Here is a 15,499-nt window from a genome sequence, read left to right on the forward strand (position 1 = left end):
CTCTCTTCCCCTCCTCTGCCTTCCTGCTGAGCAAAGGTTCTGCCCGAACCTTTGGATCTAACCAGGCGCATGCAGATCCACGTATCACAGGATGTCAGTGACCAGCTCCTGGCAATGAAGGCTCAGAAAGGGCCGGCAACATGCCCAAGGTCACACAGCAGGTCATGGCAGAGTTCAGCTGGAGCCCAAGCCTCAGAACTCCCATGCCAGCCTTGGAACTGTGACACCTGAGTCTTGCCCATGAATCCTCTTCAGCTGAGCCCTTGGGCCCCCCGTGCAGGCCTGAGTGGGCCTGGGGATCTCAGTGGGCTTGAATGTGTGCCAAGGCCAGGTCTGCCTACGCCTGTCCCATCGTTTTTCCCCAGGGAGTTTAGGGAGCCCCACAGCTGGGGCTACAGCTGGGGGCACGGCCAGCTCTGAACCATGGGCAGAGGCTGTTCTGCAGGACCGGGTAAGGGGCTGAGGTGACAGGATGCTCTGGGTGCTCCCCAGAGGAGGCGGGCATCGCCTGGGGCCCTTCTGGAGGTTGCCAGGACAGTGGCAAATCAAGTGTGGGCTTTGGAAGCAGACTGAGCCAGGCTGGCATCCCAGCTCCCCACGTAGGTGCTGCATGACCTCAGGCAAAGTGTTTCAACACCTGGAATCTCCTTTTTTAACTCATAAAGATTCCTGGTCTCATAACCCTTGAGACTTGAATGAGGTAATGTTATGTTCAAGTGCTCTGCCCTGGGCTGGCACACAGGTGGTGCCCCACAAATAGCAAGTTCCACTCCTTCCCCAGTGGGAGCAGCTCAGCTGTCTCAGCAGAGCCCTTTCCCCTGCCTGGGGAATCCTGGTGGCTAGTGGGTATGGGGATGGGGAAGAGGGGTGGTACAAACCTCTACAGAGTGTGTACATTTTAAGCGTAGTGCTCTGGGTCAGATGCCATGGCCAGGCCCTGGGTTAGCCTCCTCAAGGGATACCATAGCGGTGGATACAGAGCCAGAGGGGGACAGCCTTACAAAGGGCAGCCCCCTAGGATGGAAATGGTGGCTCACACCTGTAATCTCAGCACTTTGGAAAGCCGAGGTGGGCAGATCACCTAAGGTCAGGAGTTTGAGACCAGCCTGGCCAACACGGCAAAAACCCTCTCTACAAAAAATACAAAAATTAGCTGGACATGGTGGTGGGCGCCTGTAATTCCAGCTACTTGGGAGGCTGAGGCATGAGAATTGCTTGAACCCAGGAGGCGGAATTTGCAGCGAGCTGGGATCGCGCCACCACACTCCAGCCTGGGAGGCCTTGGGATCTAATTGCTGACTAGAGCCAGAGACTCCATCTCAAAAAACAAAACAAAATAAAAACAAAGGGCAGCCCCCCAGAAACCCGAATACAGAAGACCTTTCCGACACCCTGACTGGTCCCCACAGGACAGCTGGAGGGAAGGGCTGCTCCACGCGGCTCTAGTGCTGCAGAGAGCCCTGGCAGGGGCTGGGAGCCAGTGTTGGTGACTTTGAGCAGGTCGCCACCCTTCTCTGCTCCTCACCATTCCCTTCTGTGAAAGGCAGGGGTTGGACCCACTCATCCCCATGGTCCCTTCTGGTTTTGACCTTTGGGGATTCCTAGCCCTTTCCCAGCCTTGCCTTTCAGAGAGGCCGTGGGCTGGCCAGGGCCACACTTTGGCAAGTGTTTCCCTTGGCTCACGCAGAAGCTGTGCCCCAGGCTCCCTAGTGCAGACCAATAAGCCAGGCTCATAAATGTATGGCGGGGCAGCCGGGCTCCTTCACATAAAAGTCATTATCCAAACAGGATTGAGAAAGGCCAGCTCCAGACAGGCCATCTCGGGGGCACTGGGGCAGAGGGTGCCGACTGCCTGGGTCTTCCCGGGTCAGTGTGTGGGGAACCAGCTTCCTCTGTCATCTACCTCTTCTCAGTGCCTCCCTCCCTCCCTCTTACCCTCTGAAGATAAACCTAGGCACCAGTCCTGTCTTCTGTGTGGCCTTGGTCCTGTCACCTCTCCTTCCGGGCCTCAGTTTCCCTATCTGTCAAACAGGGAGGCCCATCCCTGGCTGGTCTCACTCCTAGACTACGACGAGGCCTAAGGGAGGCAGCGTGTGAGAATGCCTTGCCAGGACTGAGCAGCGTGCTTGTGAAAAGTGGCTCTCGGCCCCTGGGTGACCCTCCCCATACCCCCTGCCTGGACCTGTCATCTCAGCTCTGGCCTCCCACCCTGGCCCAGAACCACAGGACCAGAGGGAGCCCTGCACACATGGGCAGAGAGGCCTTGGAACTTGGCTGCTGACCGCATCTGCCGGGTGTGCTACCTCCCACATCAGACAAGGAATCACACCAGAGGCTGCCCAAGGGCCAGAGCTGCAGCTGCATCTCATCCCACAGACCGACACTCTGAGGATAGAAACAGCTTCATCTCCACCCTTGGAAAGAAGTGGGTCTTGAGGGTAGGGGTGGGTCCCTGCTACCTGCAGGAAGAGTGTCCTGAGGGCTCCTCCATCAAAAGACTCCAGGGCAGGGCTGTGTCTCCCCCATTAGGTTAGAAGGTTCTCAGAGGAAGGAGGGGCATTGCCTACCCCTTAACTCTTACACGATGGGAGCTGTGTTTCCCCATCAGACTAGATGATCTGTGCGTTCCAGGGCTATGCTTCCCCATGAGACTGGAAGCTTCCAAGGGCAGGGGCCGTTCCTCCCTGATCAGAGAGGAGGCTCCTGAGGGACAGGCATTTTGTCTTCATGCTCAGTCTGGGGTCCCACTGAGCATGACCTGAGTGTCCTCTTCAGGCGGTGGGCCCCCCTGTCTTCCTTCAGAGCTGGCTCCTGGGAGGCCTGTGCTGTAGGCGGCTGCCATGGGCAGCGGGCAGGTGGGACAGCACTGGGTGTCTGGGAGAAAGGAGGATGCGTGTGGACTGAGGGGAAGTGGGGGACTGAGGGGCAGGAAGCATGTATTAAGGAACAATGTGGCTCAGAACGGGGTGCCCGCCCTGCCAGACCGTGCTGGCACCTCACGCTCCCAGGGCACAGGGCCAGGGGCCGATTGGGTAATTCAGGGCTAGATTGGAGCTGGTTTTCTCTCAGACTCAGCCCACCCCTGGCTGGCCTCACTGTGGGTTACTTGGAGGAACCCTTAGGGGGACATGGAGGCTGGGGGAACTGGGATGTTGGGGAGAAGTGGGGAGGGGCCTCAGGAGATGTAAGCCTCACCTGGTCTCACTGAGTCAGACAGGCTGACTCAGTCTGAGCATCAGCTATCCAAGCCCCTCCTTGGAGAGGGGGCAGAAGGTTGCACAGCTTGTCCCCAGGGTCTTAGGACAGGAACCTGGGGATCCTGACTCCTGGCCAGGTACCTCTTCCAAGCTGGTGACCCAGCTTGTGTTGTTAGAGAGGCCCCTCCCATATGAGTGGGGAAGAGAGAACCTCCACTTACACCTAATTGTTAGCACTGAGTCCAGATAACCCAGGGGGCAGGGCAGGGGCTGCCTGGGAGCCTTCCCGATCAGCCCCGGTCCTTTCTTTCGGCATCATCCCTCCTGCTTCCCTTGTATTCTTCTCCAGCTTTGCTAACCCATCTGTCTTAAGGTCTCACGTAAAGGGTCACTTTACATTTACATTTACAAGGTTGCAGCGGCACAGGCTGGCTGTGAACAGAGAGTCTCCCTGGAGGTTCCTGATTAATATCTGTGCACTTGTGAATTGAGTTCCCACTCCACAGTACAGGGCTGCTGGAATGGTTGGTCAGGTTGTTCACTGCACAAAGAGGAGGAGTTGGGGCTGACTCCCCATCTGAGTGCCTCTTGCCAAGCTTTGTGCCTGACGTGGGGCTGCATCTATCCCAAAGAAGGGGAATGCTTTTTTTCTACTTTGCACAAAGGTGCCTTATGGGCCAGCAGGGGCCCCGCCATGACACGGCCTTATTTGTCTTAACATTTTCAAATACGTTTTCTCTCTTAAATTGTTGGGTAAACAGATGCTGCTGCAGGGCTCTGGGCCCTGTTTCTTAGGGGCTTTGTGGCTCTAGAGCACAGCTTGAGGAGCTCAAAGTGACCTCGGATCACAACTTCCCAGATGGCAAATTCAGATGATGAGTTGGCTTTATCTGTAAATTAAAATTGGGGCTTTTAAATGTCATGTAGCGAGCCTGGCATGGTGGCTCACGCCGGTAATCCCAGCACTTTGGAAGGCTGAGGCAGGTAGATAGCTTGAGTGCAGGAGTTCAAGACCAGCCTGGGCAACATAGAAAAATCCTGTCTCTACTAAAAATACAAAAATTACCTTTTTCACGAGTTTGCTGCCAGAACACAAGTGTCATGAAAACTCCCCCTAAAAGCCAAAATGGGAAAACAAAAGACTCATATCAACTTTGTCTTCACTGGACATGTAGATTGGGCAAGTCCACCACCACTGGCCATCTGATCTACAAATGCCATGGTGTCGATAAAAGAACCATTGAAAAACTGGAGAAGGAGGCTGCTGGGATGGGAAAGGGCTCCTTCAAGTCTGCCTGGGTCTTGGTTAAACTGAAAGCTGAGTGTGAATGTGGGATCACCATTGATAACTCTGAATAAATTTGAGACCAGCAAGAGCTACATGACTATCATTGATGCCTCAGGACACAGAGACTTCATCAAAGACATGATTAGAGGGACATCTCAGGCTGACCGCGCTGTCCTGATTGTTGCCACTGGTATTGGTGAATTTGAAGCTGGTATCTCTAAGAATGGACAGGCCTGTGAGCAAGCCCTTCCGGCTTACACACTGGGTGTGAAACAGTTAATTATTGGTGGTAACAGAATGGGTTCCACTGAGCCACCCTACAGCCAGAAGAGATATGAGGAAATGGTTAAGAAAGTCAGCACTTACATTAAGAAAATTGGCTCCAACCCCGACGCAGTAGCATTTGTGCCAATTTCCAGTTGGAATGGTGACAGCATGCTGGAGCCAAGTGCTAACATGCCTTGGTTCAAGAGATGGAAAGTCACCTGTAAGGATGGCAATGCCAGTGGAGCCCGCTACTTGAGGCTCTGGACTGCATCCTGCCACCGACTCGTCCAACTGACAAGCCCTTGCACCCGCCCCTCCAGGATGCCTACAGTATTGGTGGTGTCAGCACTGTTCCTGACAGCAGAGTTGAGACTGGTGTTCTCAGAGCTAGTGTGGTGGTGGCCTTGGCTCCAATGTTACAACTAAAACAAAATCTGTCAACATGTACCATGAAGCTTTAAGTGAAGCTCTTCCTGGGGACAATGTGGGCTTCAATGTCAAGAATGTGTCTCTTGAGGATGTTCGTCATGGCAGCGTCGCTGGTAAAAAGCTGGAAGATGGCCTTAAATTCTTGAAGTCTGGTGATGCTGCCATTATTGATATGGTTCCTGGCAAACCCGTGTTTGTTGAGAGCATCTTGGACTATCCAGGTCTGGGCCGCTTTCCTGTTCATGATATGAGACAGACAGTTGCGGTGGGTGTCATCAAAGAAGTGGACAAGAAGGCTGCTGGAGCTGGCAAGGTCACCAAGTCTGCCGAGAAAGCTTGGAAGGCTAAATAAATATTCTCCCTAATACCTGCCACCCCGGTCTTAATCAGTGGTGGGAGAACGTCTCAGAACTGTTGGTTTCAATTGGCCATTAAAGTTTAGCAGTAAGACTCGTCAGTGATAATGATGCACTGTAAAATCCTCAGAAGGAAAGGAGAATGTTTTGTGGACCAACCTGGTTTTCTTTTTTTGCGTGTGGCAGTTTTAAGTTGCTAGTTTTTAAAATCAGAAATTTTAATGGAATGGACTTGACCGAAAATTTGTCACAGAATTTTGAGACCCATTAAAAAAGTTTAATGGAAAAAAAAAATACAAAAATTAGCCAGGTTTGGTGGTGCATGCCTATAGTCCCAGCCGCTTGGGAGGCTGACGTTGGGCGGATGGCTTGAGTCGGGGAGATGTAGGTTGCAGTGAGCCGAGATTGTGCCAGTGCACTCCAGCCTGGGCAATCGAGCCAGACCTTGTCTCATAAATAAAATAATAACAATAAAATAAAATGAAATAAAATAAAAATCTTGTAGTGAATGCTGTTTCTGGAAGGTTTTTGACTCTAATCCCCACCAGCTACACGTGTGGTTACCTGACAGTGCCTTTTCTGGTTTCTATCCTGATTTGGGTGTGTTTTCGCTACATGGAAAAAGAAAAGTTTAATTGCTTATTGAAGTTCCTATACATTCAGTAAAGTATATAAATTTTAAGTGTATAGTTCAATGTATGTATGTTTACATATAACTACTCAGTGTAATCACCACTCAAGTTACAAGATACAGATCAAGATACAGAACATTTCCAACACCCCAGAAAGCCTCTTCATGCCTGTTCTAAATGTACTTTCTAACCTTCATTACCATAGATTAGTTTTGCCTGTTCTTGAACTTCATATAAATGAAACCTCATAGTATTTAGTCTTTTGTGTCTGGATTCTCCTGCATATCAATATGTCTGTGAGGTTTATTCCTGTCATTGCATGGAACTGTAGGATGTTCTTTTTCATTGCTGTATAATATGCCATTTAACAAAGGTGCTACCATTTATGTATCCCTCTCTCTATTGGTGGACATTTGGGTTATTTCCAATTTGTGGTTATTGAAAGTAAAGTTTCTATGAATGTCCTTGTACATATCTTTCGGTGGGAAATGGTCTCATTCATTCTTCTAGGAGTGGAATTGCTGGGTCATATGTGTATTAGTCTGTTTTCACACTGCTATAAAGAACTACTTGAGACTGGGTAATTTATAAAGGAAAGAGGTTTAATTGACTCACAGTTCCGCATGGCTGTGGCGGCTGCAATCATGGTGGAAGGGGAAGTAAGCACCTTCTTCACAAGTCAGCAGGAGAGAGAGCTAGCACAGGGGAAACTGCCACTTTTAAACCATCAGATCTCATGAGAACTCCCTCACTATCCTGAGAACAGCATGGGGGAAACCACCCCATGATCCAATCGCCTCTCCCCAGCTTCTTCCCTTGACACATGGGGATTACGATTGGATATGAGACTTGGGTGGGGACACAGAGCCAAACCATATCACAGGGAAAGTATGTGTTGTGCTCCAACTCTAATAGATACCACCAAACAGCTTTCCAATGTGATCCTACCAGTTTCCATTCTCATGGGCAGTGTCTGAGAGTTCTATTTGTTCCATATCCTCGCCAACACTTGGTATTGTGAGGCTTTTTAACTTTGGCCAACCTGGTGGGAGTGTGGTGGAGTCTCCTTTTGGTTTTCATTTGCATTTCCCTGGTGACTAAAGAAGTCGAGCATCTTTTCCTATGTTTATTGGCCTCTTGGAATCTTTACTGTTTTTAAGTGAAGTGTCTGTTCAATTTTTTTCCTGGGCGGATCTGGGGGGGAGGGCAGCAAGGATAGAGTCTCACTTTATCACTCAGGCTGAAGTGCAGTTTTGCAGTCTTGGCTCACTGCAACCTCTGCCTGCTGGGTTCAAGCAACTCTCCTGCCTTAGCCTCTGGAGCAGCTGGGATTACAGGTGTGTACCACCATGCCTGGCTAATTTTTGTATTTTTTGTAGAGATGGGGTTTCGCCATGTTGGCCAGGTTGGTCTCGAGCTCCTCATCTCAGGTTATCCGCCCGCCTCGGCCTCCCAAAGTGCTGGGATTACAGGCGTGAGCCACTACATCTGGTGATTTGTTTTTGCTCACTAAAAAAATCACGAGGTCTGCTTTTTTCACATTTATTTGTAGGTGTTCCTTATAAATTCTGCATGGGAGCTCTTTGTCAGATATATGGATTGTGAATTACCTCCTCTATTAGCAAGTTTAGCTCATTCCAAGGGCATCCGTAAAGAATGGGCCGGGCCCAGTGCTGGGTGCTGGGTTACCAAAGTGCATATGAGGTAGCCCTCATTCATGAAGAGAGTTGGACCCTGGTGGAGGAGACAGGCATTCAGAATGATCAAGAAATAAAAGTGGCTGTTAAGGGGTCAGCTCCCTTCGCCAAAGTAACTTTTGATTTACTTACAAAAGTTTTCTTAAGATTTCTTCAGGACCCAGTTCAGGCGAAAAGCAAGGTTTCTCCGTGTTTATTTTCTGGGCTGGGCTTTTAATTCCTTGCAGTGAGTGCTGCTGTTAGAAGTGTCTCTTGACTTTTTTGCTCATCAGCTGATCGCTCCCTTGGTTTCCACCCTGTTTGGGGGAGTGTTAGGCTGGACCCACCAGGATGTGGTCAAATTCTTGGCCCTGGAATCCAGTTCCTGGTGCTCAGGGTGGGTAAGTCAGACCCAGCCAGCAGGGCGGAGGCTTTGGTGGGGAGTGGGGGTGGGGCCAGGCTGGTGAATGCTCTGGAAAACTGGGTCCAGTTTCGAAGGCTTCACCCCTTCTGGGAAAACTCGCCATGTCAGGCAGAGCCAGGCTTCCCCTCCCACCCCTCAGGCTGCCAGCCATGACGGGGATTCAGGAGGCTGTGAGTGGGACGGGGGCAGAGGCCAACGCATTGGAGTGAAGGGGCTACAATGAGGTCACAGGGGGTGAGCCAGCATGAAAGCTGGGCCCAGGACATGGGAGAAGCCCATGGCCAATCAGTGCACAAATGATGGGGACACTTTGGGAGGCTCGGGGGGCATGATGTCCTGGAGTCTGAGAACAGCACAGAAGGGCAGTGCACAGGGCGCCAGTCAGGGCATGAGCCCTGCATTCTAGCCTGGGCCCTGTTCCCAGCTCCCCATGTACCACCCAGCTTCCTTCTCCGTTCTCTGCTCCTGTGGCCCATGGGTCATTAAGGGACCAACAGCTCTGACATCTCTGTAGCTTATCTAGGAAGGAGGCACTGTGAACACCTGGGAACGGGCAGGGGTGGGCCTTGGGGAGCCCAGAGCGACCACAGGGAAGCAAGGGGTGTTCTGGGCACAGAAGCCTGACACCCAGTCCCTTCCTCATACCGCTGTTCCACTGTCACCTCCCAGGAAGGCTCCCAGCCCTGACTGAACCCAGAGCCCATGTTACTGGGGGACCTCTCTAGTTCATCTCAGATACCAAAATAGATGCCCCTACATCAACGAAGATGAACCCCAAGGTTAAGAAAAAAAGTTACCTACAGGCAGAAGTTTCAAGGCCTGGTTGGCATGGCAACTCCCTAAATTCCTACCACTGCAGGAATAGCCACACCTGGCTGGGCACAGTGGCTCACGCCTGTAATCCCAGCACCTTGGGAGACCAAGGTAGGTGGATCACTTGAGGTCAGGAGTTCGAGACCAGCTCGTCTTTACTAAAAACACAAAAATTGGCCGGGTGCGGTGGCTCAAGCCTGTAATCCCAGCACTTTGGGAGGCCGAGGCGGGTGGATCACGAGGTCAAGAGATCGAGACCATCCTGGTCAACATGGTGAAACCCTGTCTCTACTAAAAATACAAAAAATTAGCTGGGCATGGGGGCATATGCCTGTAATCCCAGCTACTCAGGAGGCTGAGGGGGGAGAATTGCCTGAACCCAGGAGGCGGAGGTTGCAGTGAGCCGAGATTGAGCCATTGCACTCCAGCCTGGGTAAAAAGAGTGAAACTCTGCCTCAAAACAAACAAACAAACAAACAAAACACACAAAAATTAGCTGGGTGATGGTGGTGCATGCCTGTAATTCTAGCTATGCGGGAGGCTGAGGCAGAAGAATCGCTTGAACCTGGGAGGTGGAGTTTGCAGTGCGCCAAGATTGCTCCACTGCACTCCAGCCCGGGCAACAGAGTGAGTGAGACTCCATCTCAAAAATAACCACACCCTTGCTAAACTCCCAGTAATAGGAAGTAGGTGTCAGGCAAGCTGTCACATTCTTCCTGCCTTGGAGTTACAACCCAGACCACTATAGCTGTGACCGGATGGAGAAACTGCCTTACAAGCATTCTCTTTTTCTTTTTTTTTTCTTTTTGGAGGGAGGGTCTCACTCTGTTGCCCAGGCTGCAGTGCAGTGGCATGAACTGCAGCGGCTCACTGCATCCTTGACCTTCCAGGCTCATGGGATCCTTCCACCTTAGCCTCCCGAGTAGCTGGGATTACAGGTGTGCACCACCATGCCTGGCTAATTTTTTTATTTTTTGTAGAGACGGGGTTTCACCATGTGACTCAGGCTGGTCTCGAACTCCTGAGCTCAAGCAATCCACCTTGCCTTGGCCTCCCAAAGTGCTGGGATTACAGGCATGAGCCACTGCGCCTGGCCTCAAACACTTTCTTCTGATATGTAACTGCAGACCTTAACCATTTCAGCAGCTTACAGAGGCTGCAAGCAAACTGTCTTTGTGTCCTACACCTTTTGCTGTAAAGAGCCAAATTCCACCTCATTTTAGTACTAGAACCCTAGCCCAATGTGAACATGGGATGTGCGTTACACTGTTGTGCCTGTGTGCATACGCTCCCCTCCCTTCATAAATATGGGTAGTCTTTCCCCCAAACCTGCTGAATATATATGACTCTATTGCGTGATCCGGGCTCTGTGAGGCACAAAACCCAACCTGCCCTTCCCTGCCCCGGGAGAGAGAACCTCCGCAGCATGCCAGAGACTGCCTCTTCCTGGTTTGCAAACTTCTGGCACCAGCAAAGCTCCTTTCTGCCATTTCGCTATCCCGGTGGGCTTTTGGGCAACACGCTTGTCTGGGAAGAGCTGTCTTGTAATCTCTGCATCTGCCTCAGACTCTGCCAGTGCCAGATTGGGAGCTCTGTGAAGACACAGGCTGTGTCCCACCTCTGCAGCAGCATGCTGGGTTGGGGATACGCTGGGATGTGTGGTGCAGCCCTGAGCAGCCTTAGGCAGACTCCCTGCACCCTTGTCCCCAATATGCTCTTTCCTTGGGTCAGGAGGCTGGGCAGGAGGCCAGGCAGATCACAGCATCTGTGCCTCCCTGACCCCCAGGAACCTCGAGTGCTGTCTCCTGAAGGTTCTGGAAGCCCGGGATCAGCCTACAAGGCGCCAGGGGCACCTTGGAGGCTGGAAATGAGGACCCCAGGCCTCAGAGGTCATGCAGGCAAGGTGAGGGTCAGGAGAGGTGAGCCTAAGGACCCTCAGAGGCCATAATGTTACCCCCTCCACCCAAATGATGCAGACAGGAAAACAGTGGCCCAGACTGGACCACCATGGCCCAGGAGGATCTCTGACTTGTCTCACAGCCAGGAAGTGTCCCTCTCTTCCCAGCCCACTGTATCCCAGGACACAGGGCGTATGTGTGGAGGGGGCGGTGGTCCACACTTTGGCTCAGGGCAGGGATGGGACCGGGACACACAGGAAGACAGTCTGGAGGTCCCGGGGAATGGCAGGAGCATGAGCTCATGCTCGGGCAGCTGTCCTGGGTGACCTGTGGGACTCTCTTCCTCTCCCAGCCATGCTTTGCTCCCTGTCCCTTCCTTGTGGGTTGCAAGAGGCCATGCCGAGCGAAGGTGTGTGCCAGGAGCTGCCACTCAGTGTGAGTCAGTGTGCTGGCCCTCCCTCCCTTTCTCCATGGGGGCGAGGACTCTGTGGGGAGCCTGAGGACATGCTTGGCTGATGTCACTGTGGGGGGTGTACAAATGGCCATCCTGCTGCCTGTTGGTTCTATGTGAGAGTCTAGGCTGGAGGGGCCTCCAGGCTGAAGGGGGTGGGGAGACACAGATGCCACCGGCGGGGGCCTGGTTCCTAGAAGAGAGGGCAAGTTTGGGCAGTTTCAGAGGTGCACTTCCGAGAAAAGAGAGCAGGAGGTGGGCATGAAGATTGTGGAGGGGCAGGCGTTGACAGCTTCTAGAGTGTTGGCCACTGCCCATCTGAGAAGACCTGGAGCCTCATTACCAAAGACTTAATGAGTTTTGCTTTGTTTTCTTAGGAGCCAGGCAAGGTGCCAGGGGAGCCGGTTACCTGCCCCAGGCTCTGCAGCTGGCTGCTGTGTGACCTGGAGCCAGGCACTGCACCTCTCTGGGCCTCTGTCTCCTTATCCATGACCTTCCTGCCTGCACCCTAACATTCAGTGTCATTGGCCGAGTCACCCGATGGCGCCCAGCCTCAGTTTCTTCACCCGCACGTTAGGGATAAGTACAGCTATCCTCCTGGGAGGTGTCAGGGGGGTGTGGCCCCAGCACCAAGCCCATACACAAGTTCAGTGATCACTACCTGTCTCCGCAAGCCCTGCCTGAGTGCCAGGAGCAGCAGGCTTGGGACAAGGGAGCCCCCAGGGAAGCAGAAAGTGGAGCGCACATGGGCTCTAGGGCTCGGTGCTCCTGGCTCTGTCCTGCCTGCCTTGGAGCTGCCTCCTGTTCTCCCTTGCAGTGTTGTCTCTCTTCGTTCTGTCCCTCTCTCTGTCCTTCAGTTTGTCCCTCTCCAACTCAGTCTCTGGCTGTCTCAGTCTCTCTGCATCTCACTGTCTCCTCCTTTCTCTGCGCCTCTCTTCCTGTCCTGGGCTCTCGCTCTCTTTTGTCTCTGTTTTGGGCCTTCTCTGTCTCTGTCTCTCTTTCTTTTTTTCTGGGACAGGGTCTCTCTCTGTCACCCAGGCTGGAGTGCAATGGCACCATCTCAGCTCTCAGCTCACTACAACCTCTGCCTCCCGGGTTGAAGTGATTCTCCTGCCTCAGCATCCCAAGGAGGTGGGACTACAGGCACATGCCAGCACACCCAGCTAATTTTTGTATTTTAGTAAAGACAGGGTTTCACTATGTTGGCCAGGATGGTCTTGATCTCTTGACCTTGTGATCTGCCCGCCTCGACCTCCCTAAGTGCTGGGATTACAAGTGTGAGCCACTGTGCCCGGCCGTCTTTCCGTCTCTGTTCATTTCTCTGTATGTCTCTGGCCCCTGCACTCCCTTTCTCCTCCAATGCTGTCCTCTCTGGAGGCCCCTCTGGCTTCACTGAGCCACAAGCCTGGGCTGGGGTAGGAAGGAGCAGGAGCTGTGTTGTCAGAGGACGCTGAGTGCCCCATTCAGGGTGATGGTGGCCAGCCAGTCTAAGAGCTCTGCTGAGGGGCTGCTGTATCCTCTTCCCAGGGGACATGGGGGCCACTGGCCAGCTGTGGGATGGGTGGCTGAGGACTCTCATACCACTGCAAATCTAGGTGGTTTTCACTTACGTGAGCTTCCTAATCCCCTTGAGCCAAAGGCATAGAGTGTCGCTGTCCCTGTCCTTCTGGAATGTGTAGTCTTACTTACCAGAGTAACAAGGGGAATGGAGTTGAAACAGGTGGTTTCCCAGTGCAGAAGCCTGTGGGGGCTGCTTAGAGAACAGAACATTCCCTGGGAGCCAGAGACATCTGGGAGGGCTCTCTGGAAGAGGCAGATCATGAAGGCTCAGGATGGGGACTGACATGTACTGAGTGCCTCCTGGTACTTTATAAACATCAGCAGATTGAGAGATAAGCACAGCCACCTCCCTGGGAGGTGTCAAGGGGCATGTGTTGTAAAGGCCCAGAGTGGTGAAGCGTCCACCATGGTCACCCAGCTGGTGAGTGGTAGCCTCAGGTGGGGCCTGCTGCTGTCCCCATGCTCTATCCACTACTAGTGTGGCCATTGTTTCTTCCCTTCCACCCCCGGTGCCACTTCCTTTCTCCCTGGTTGTAGGGGAAAGAACATGGACTGTGTGGCCTTGGGCCAATTGCTTGCCCTCTCTGGGCCTTCTTATTGGTGACCAATCAGACACTTTCTGAGAGCATCTATGCAACCTCAGGCTCCTGCGCCAGGGCTACAGGGACTTCTGGAGGGGAAAGATGAGAAGGTAGGCTTCGACACCTGCCTGCTTTGTCCTGAGTGTCTACTATTTAATCTGTTTTAAATGCAAACCTCCAGGACTTCTGAGTTACCTCTAAGCCTTCTCCTTTCCTGACTTTCTGGGAGTGTGTGTATCCTTATTCCCTCACCCCAGTCATCAGGCCCTTCTGAGAGGGGCCTCTTCCTAGCTCTGGGTGAGGCCCCCAACCCTGGCCCTTTCCAAGGCCGACAGGAACTGGAAGTTTTGCACTCATGCCATGGGAGGCTCGGCTGTAAGGGCTGCTGGAGTGATGCAGTTGGGCAACTGGTGCCCAGAGGACCTTCATGGTGTGGGGACAGGTGGAAACTGGGTGTCTCTTGAACTCTCTTGCTACCAGGCCTCTGTCCAGGAGGGCTGCTGGGGCCCAGGGGGTCAGACACCAGACAGCCACACCTTTGGCAGGGCTGAAGTCGGGGTTGTGTGACGCAGCGGGGGGTTGGTGCCTGCAGCCTACAGGCACTGACAACCCATGAGGGGACAGAGGTGCCTGCTGGCTTCATCCTCCTTGGAGCTAGTGGGATGGAACAACTAAAATACAAGCTCTGGAGCCCCATGGACTGGGGTTGCCTCTCTGCTTCCAACCTGATTAGAAGAGACCTTGGCTGCATTCCTTAAACTGACAGACTCTCCCCCTCTACAAAGCAGAGACAATAGCAGGGCTCCCATCTGGGGTCTGTTGCAAGGATTAAGGGTGATGTCTGCAAAGTGCTTAGTCAGAGCTGGCATACAGTAAGTGCTCAATAAATGCTGGCTCCCGTTATTAGCATCCCTTCCCTCCACACCCTCAGCACATCCCTTTATCACGGTGGAATAATCAACTCCCAGCTATCGACTCCCCATCAATTGTGCTCACCTATAAGGCAGGCTGCGTCTGGCTCCTCTTCATCTATTTGTTGTCTGGCCCGTGCTAGGGGCCCAAAAAATGTCTGCTGAATAAACGAGTGATTTGGGGAAAGGTAAGAGCCCTGCTGTCCTGTGAAGGTTCTTGTGAGACAGTGTCTTGCCAGCAACCTGGCTTGTGAGATCCACAGCGGATGGGCCAGATCTAGATGGTGAGCCTCCATGGGCAGAGCTGCCTTGTGAAAGAAAAAGAGAGTTTTTCAAGAACCATGACAGGTGGCCCCCAAGAATCCAAGTCTCTAACTTGGGCCAATTTTCTGTCTTTTGCCTCAGTTTGCCTCTCCCTGGCTGTGTGGTTTAAGGCAAGTCACTCTCTCCCTCTGTCTCCGTGTGTTCAAGAAAGCAGACGGGTCCGAGTTTCATCGAAGGGGATGCCGAGATGTAAGCCCTGCATTGGGGGATGCCCCACAGAGGTGCTGCCCCCACCCCCTTTCCAGGTGTGAGTGTCCTCCAGCTCTGAGTGAATCAGTAGAAGGTGCTGGACCTGGGCTGATTCTCACAGTGGGACCTCACCTCTAGCCCCAGGTTGGCTGACTTTGGAGGACTTTGGGCGGCTGCTCTGGCAGCTACAAGGAAGACCCAATGCCAGGGAGGGCAACTCCGCATTCCCTGGCACCATTCAAACAAAGGTTGGGCGAAAACAAAGAATTCTCATGGAGAAGAGTTTGAAGGACCCAAAACACGTATTTCTGTAGACGCCTCATCCCAAAATAAACCCATGGGTCAAGCCAGACCCGAATATAAGGGTGCTGTGAACCACATGGTTCAATATTTCACACTTTCTCCATCCACGAAACCCCGCCCAGCGTGGGAAGGGAATGGATTTCCCTCAGTTCTCAGGGCCTAGAAGAGCAGGGCTTTTTTCTGTCAACTGGTTTAGTTTT

At 52.7% G+C, this 15,499-nt stretch overlaps 1 long non-coding RNA gene and 1 pseudogene across 1 annotated transcript; both read left to right on the plus strand.

Annotated features, from left to right (window-relative positions):
- The first annotated feature begins 4,323 nt into the window (after nucleotides 1-4,323).
- Nucleotides 4,324-5,533, plus strand: LOC100414775 (elongation factor 1-alpha 1 pseudogene; annotated as a pseudogene).
- Nucleotides 5,534-7,888: 2,355 nt separating this feature from the next.
- On the plus strand, nucleotides 7,889-14,443 carry LOC144576941 (uncharacterized). Its single transcript, XR_013519816.1, has 4 exons — nucleotides 7,889-8,035; nucleotides 10,814-11,001; nucleotides 13,529-13,682; nucleotides 14,358-14,443. It is a non-coding gene; the product is annotated as an uncharacterized LOC144576941 (long non-coding RNA).
- Nucleotides 14,444-15,499: the final 1,056 nt, after the last annotated feature.

This window comes from Callithrix jacchus, chromosome 7, assembly GCF_049354715.1.
Source record: "Callithrix jacchus isolate 240 chromosome 7, calJac240_pri, whole genome shotgun sequence".
NCBI lineage: Eukaryota > Metazoa > Chordata > Mammalia > Primates > Cebidae > Callithrix > Callithrix jacchus.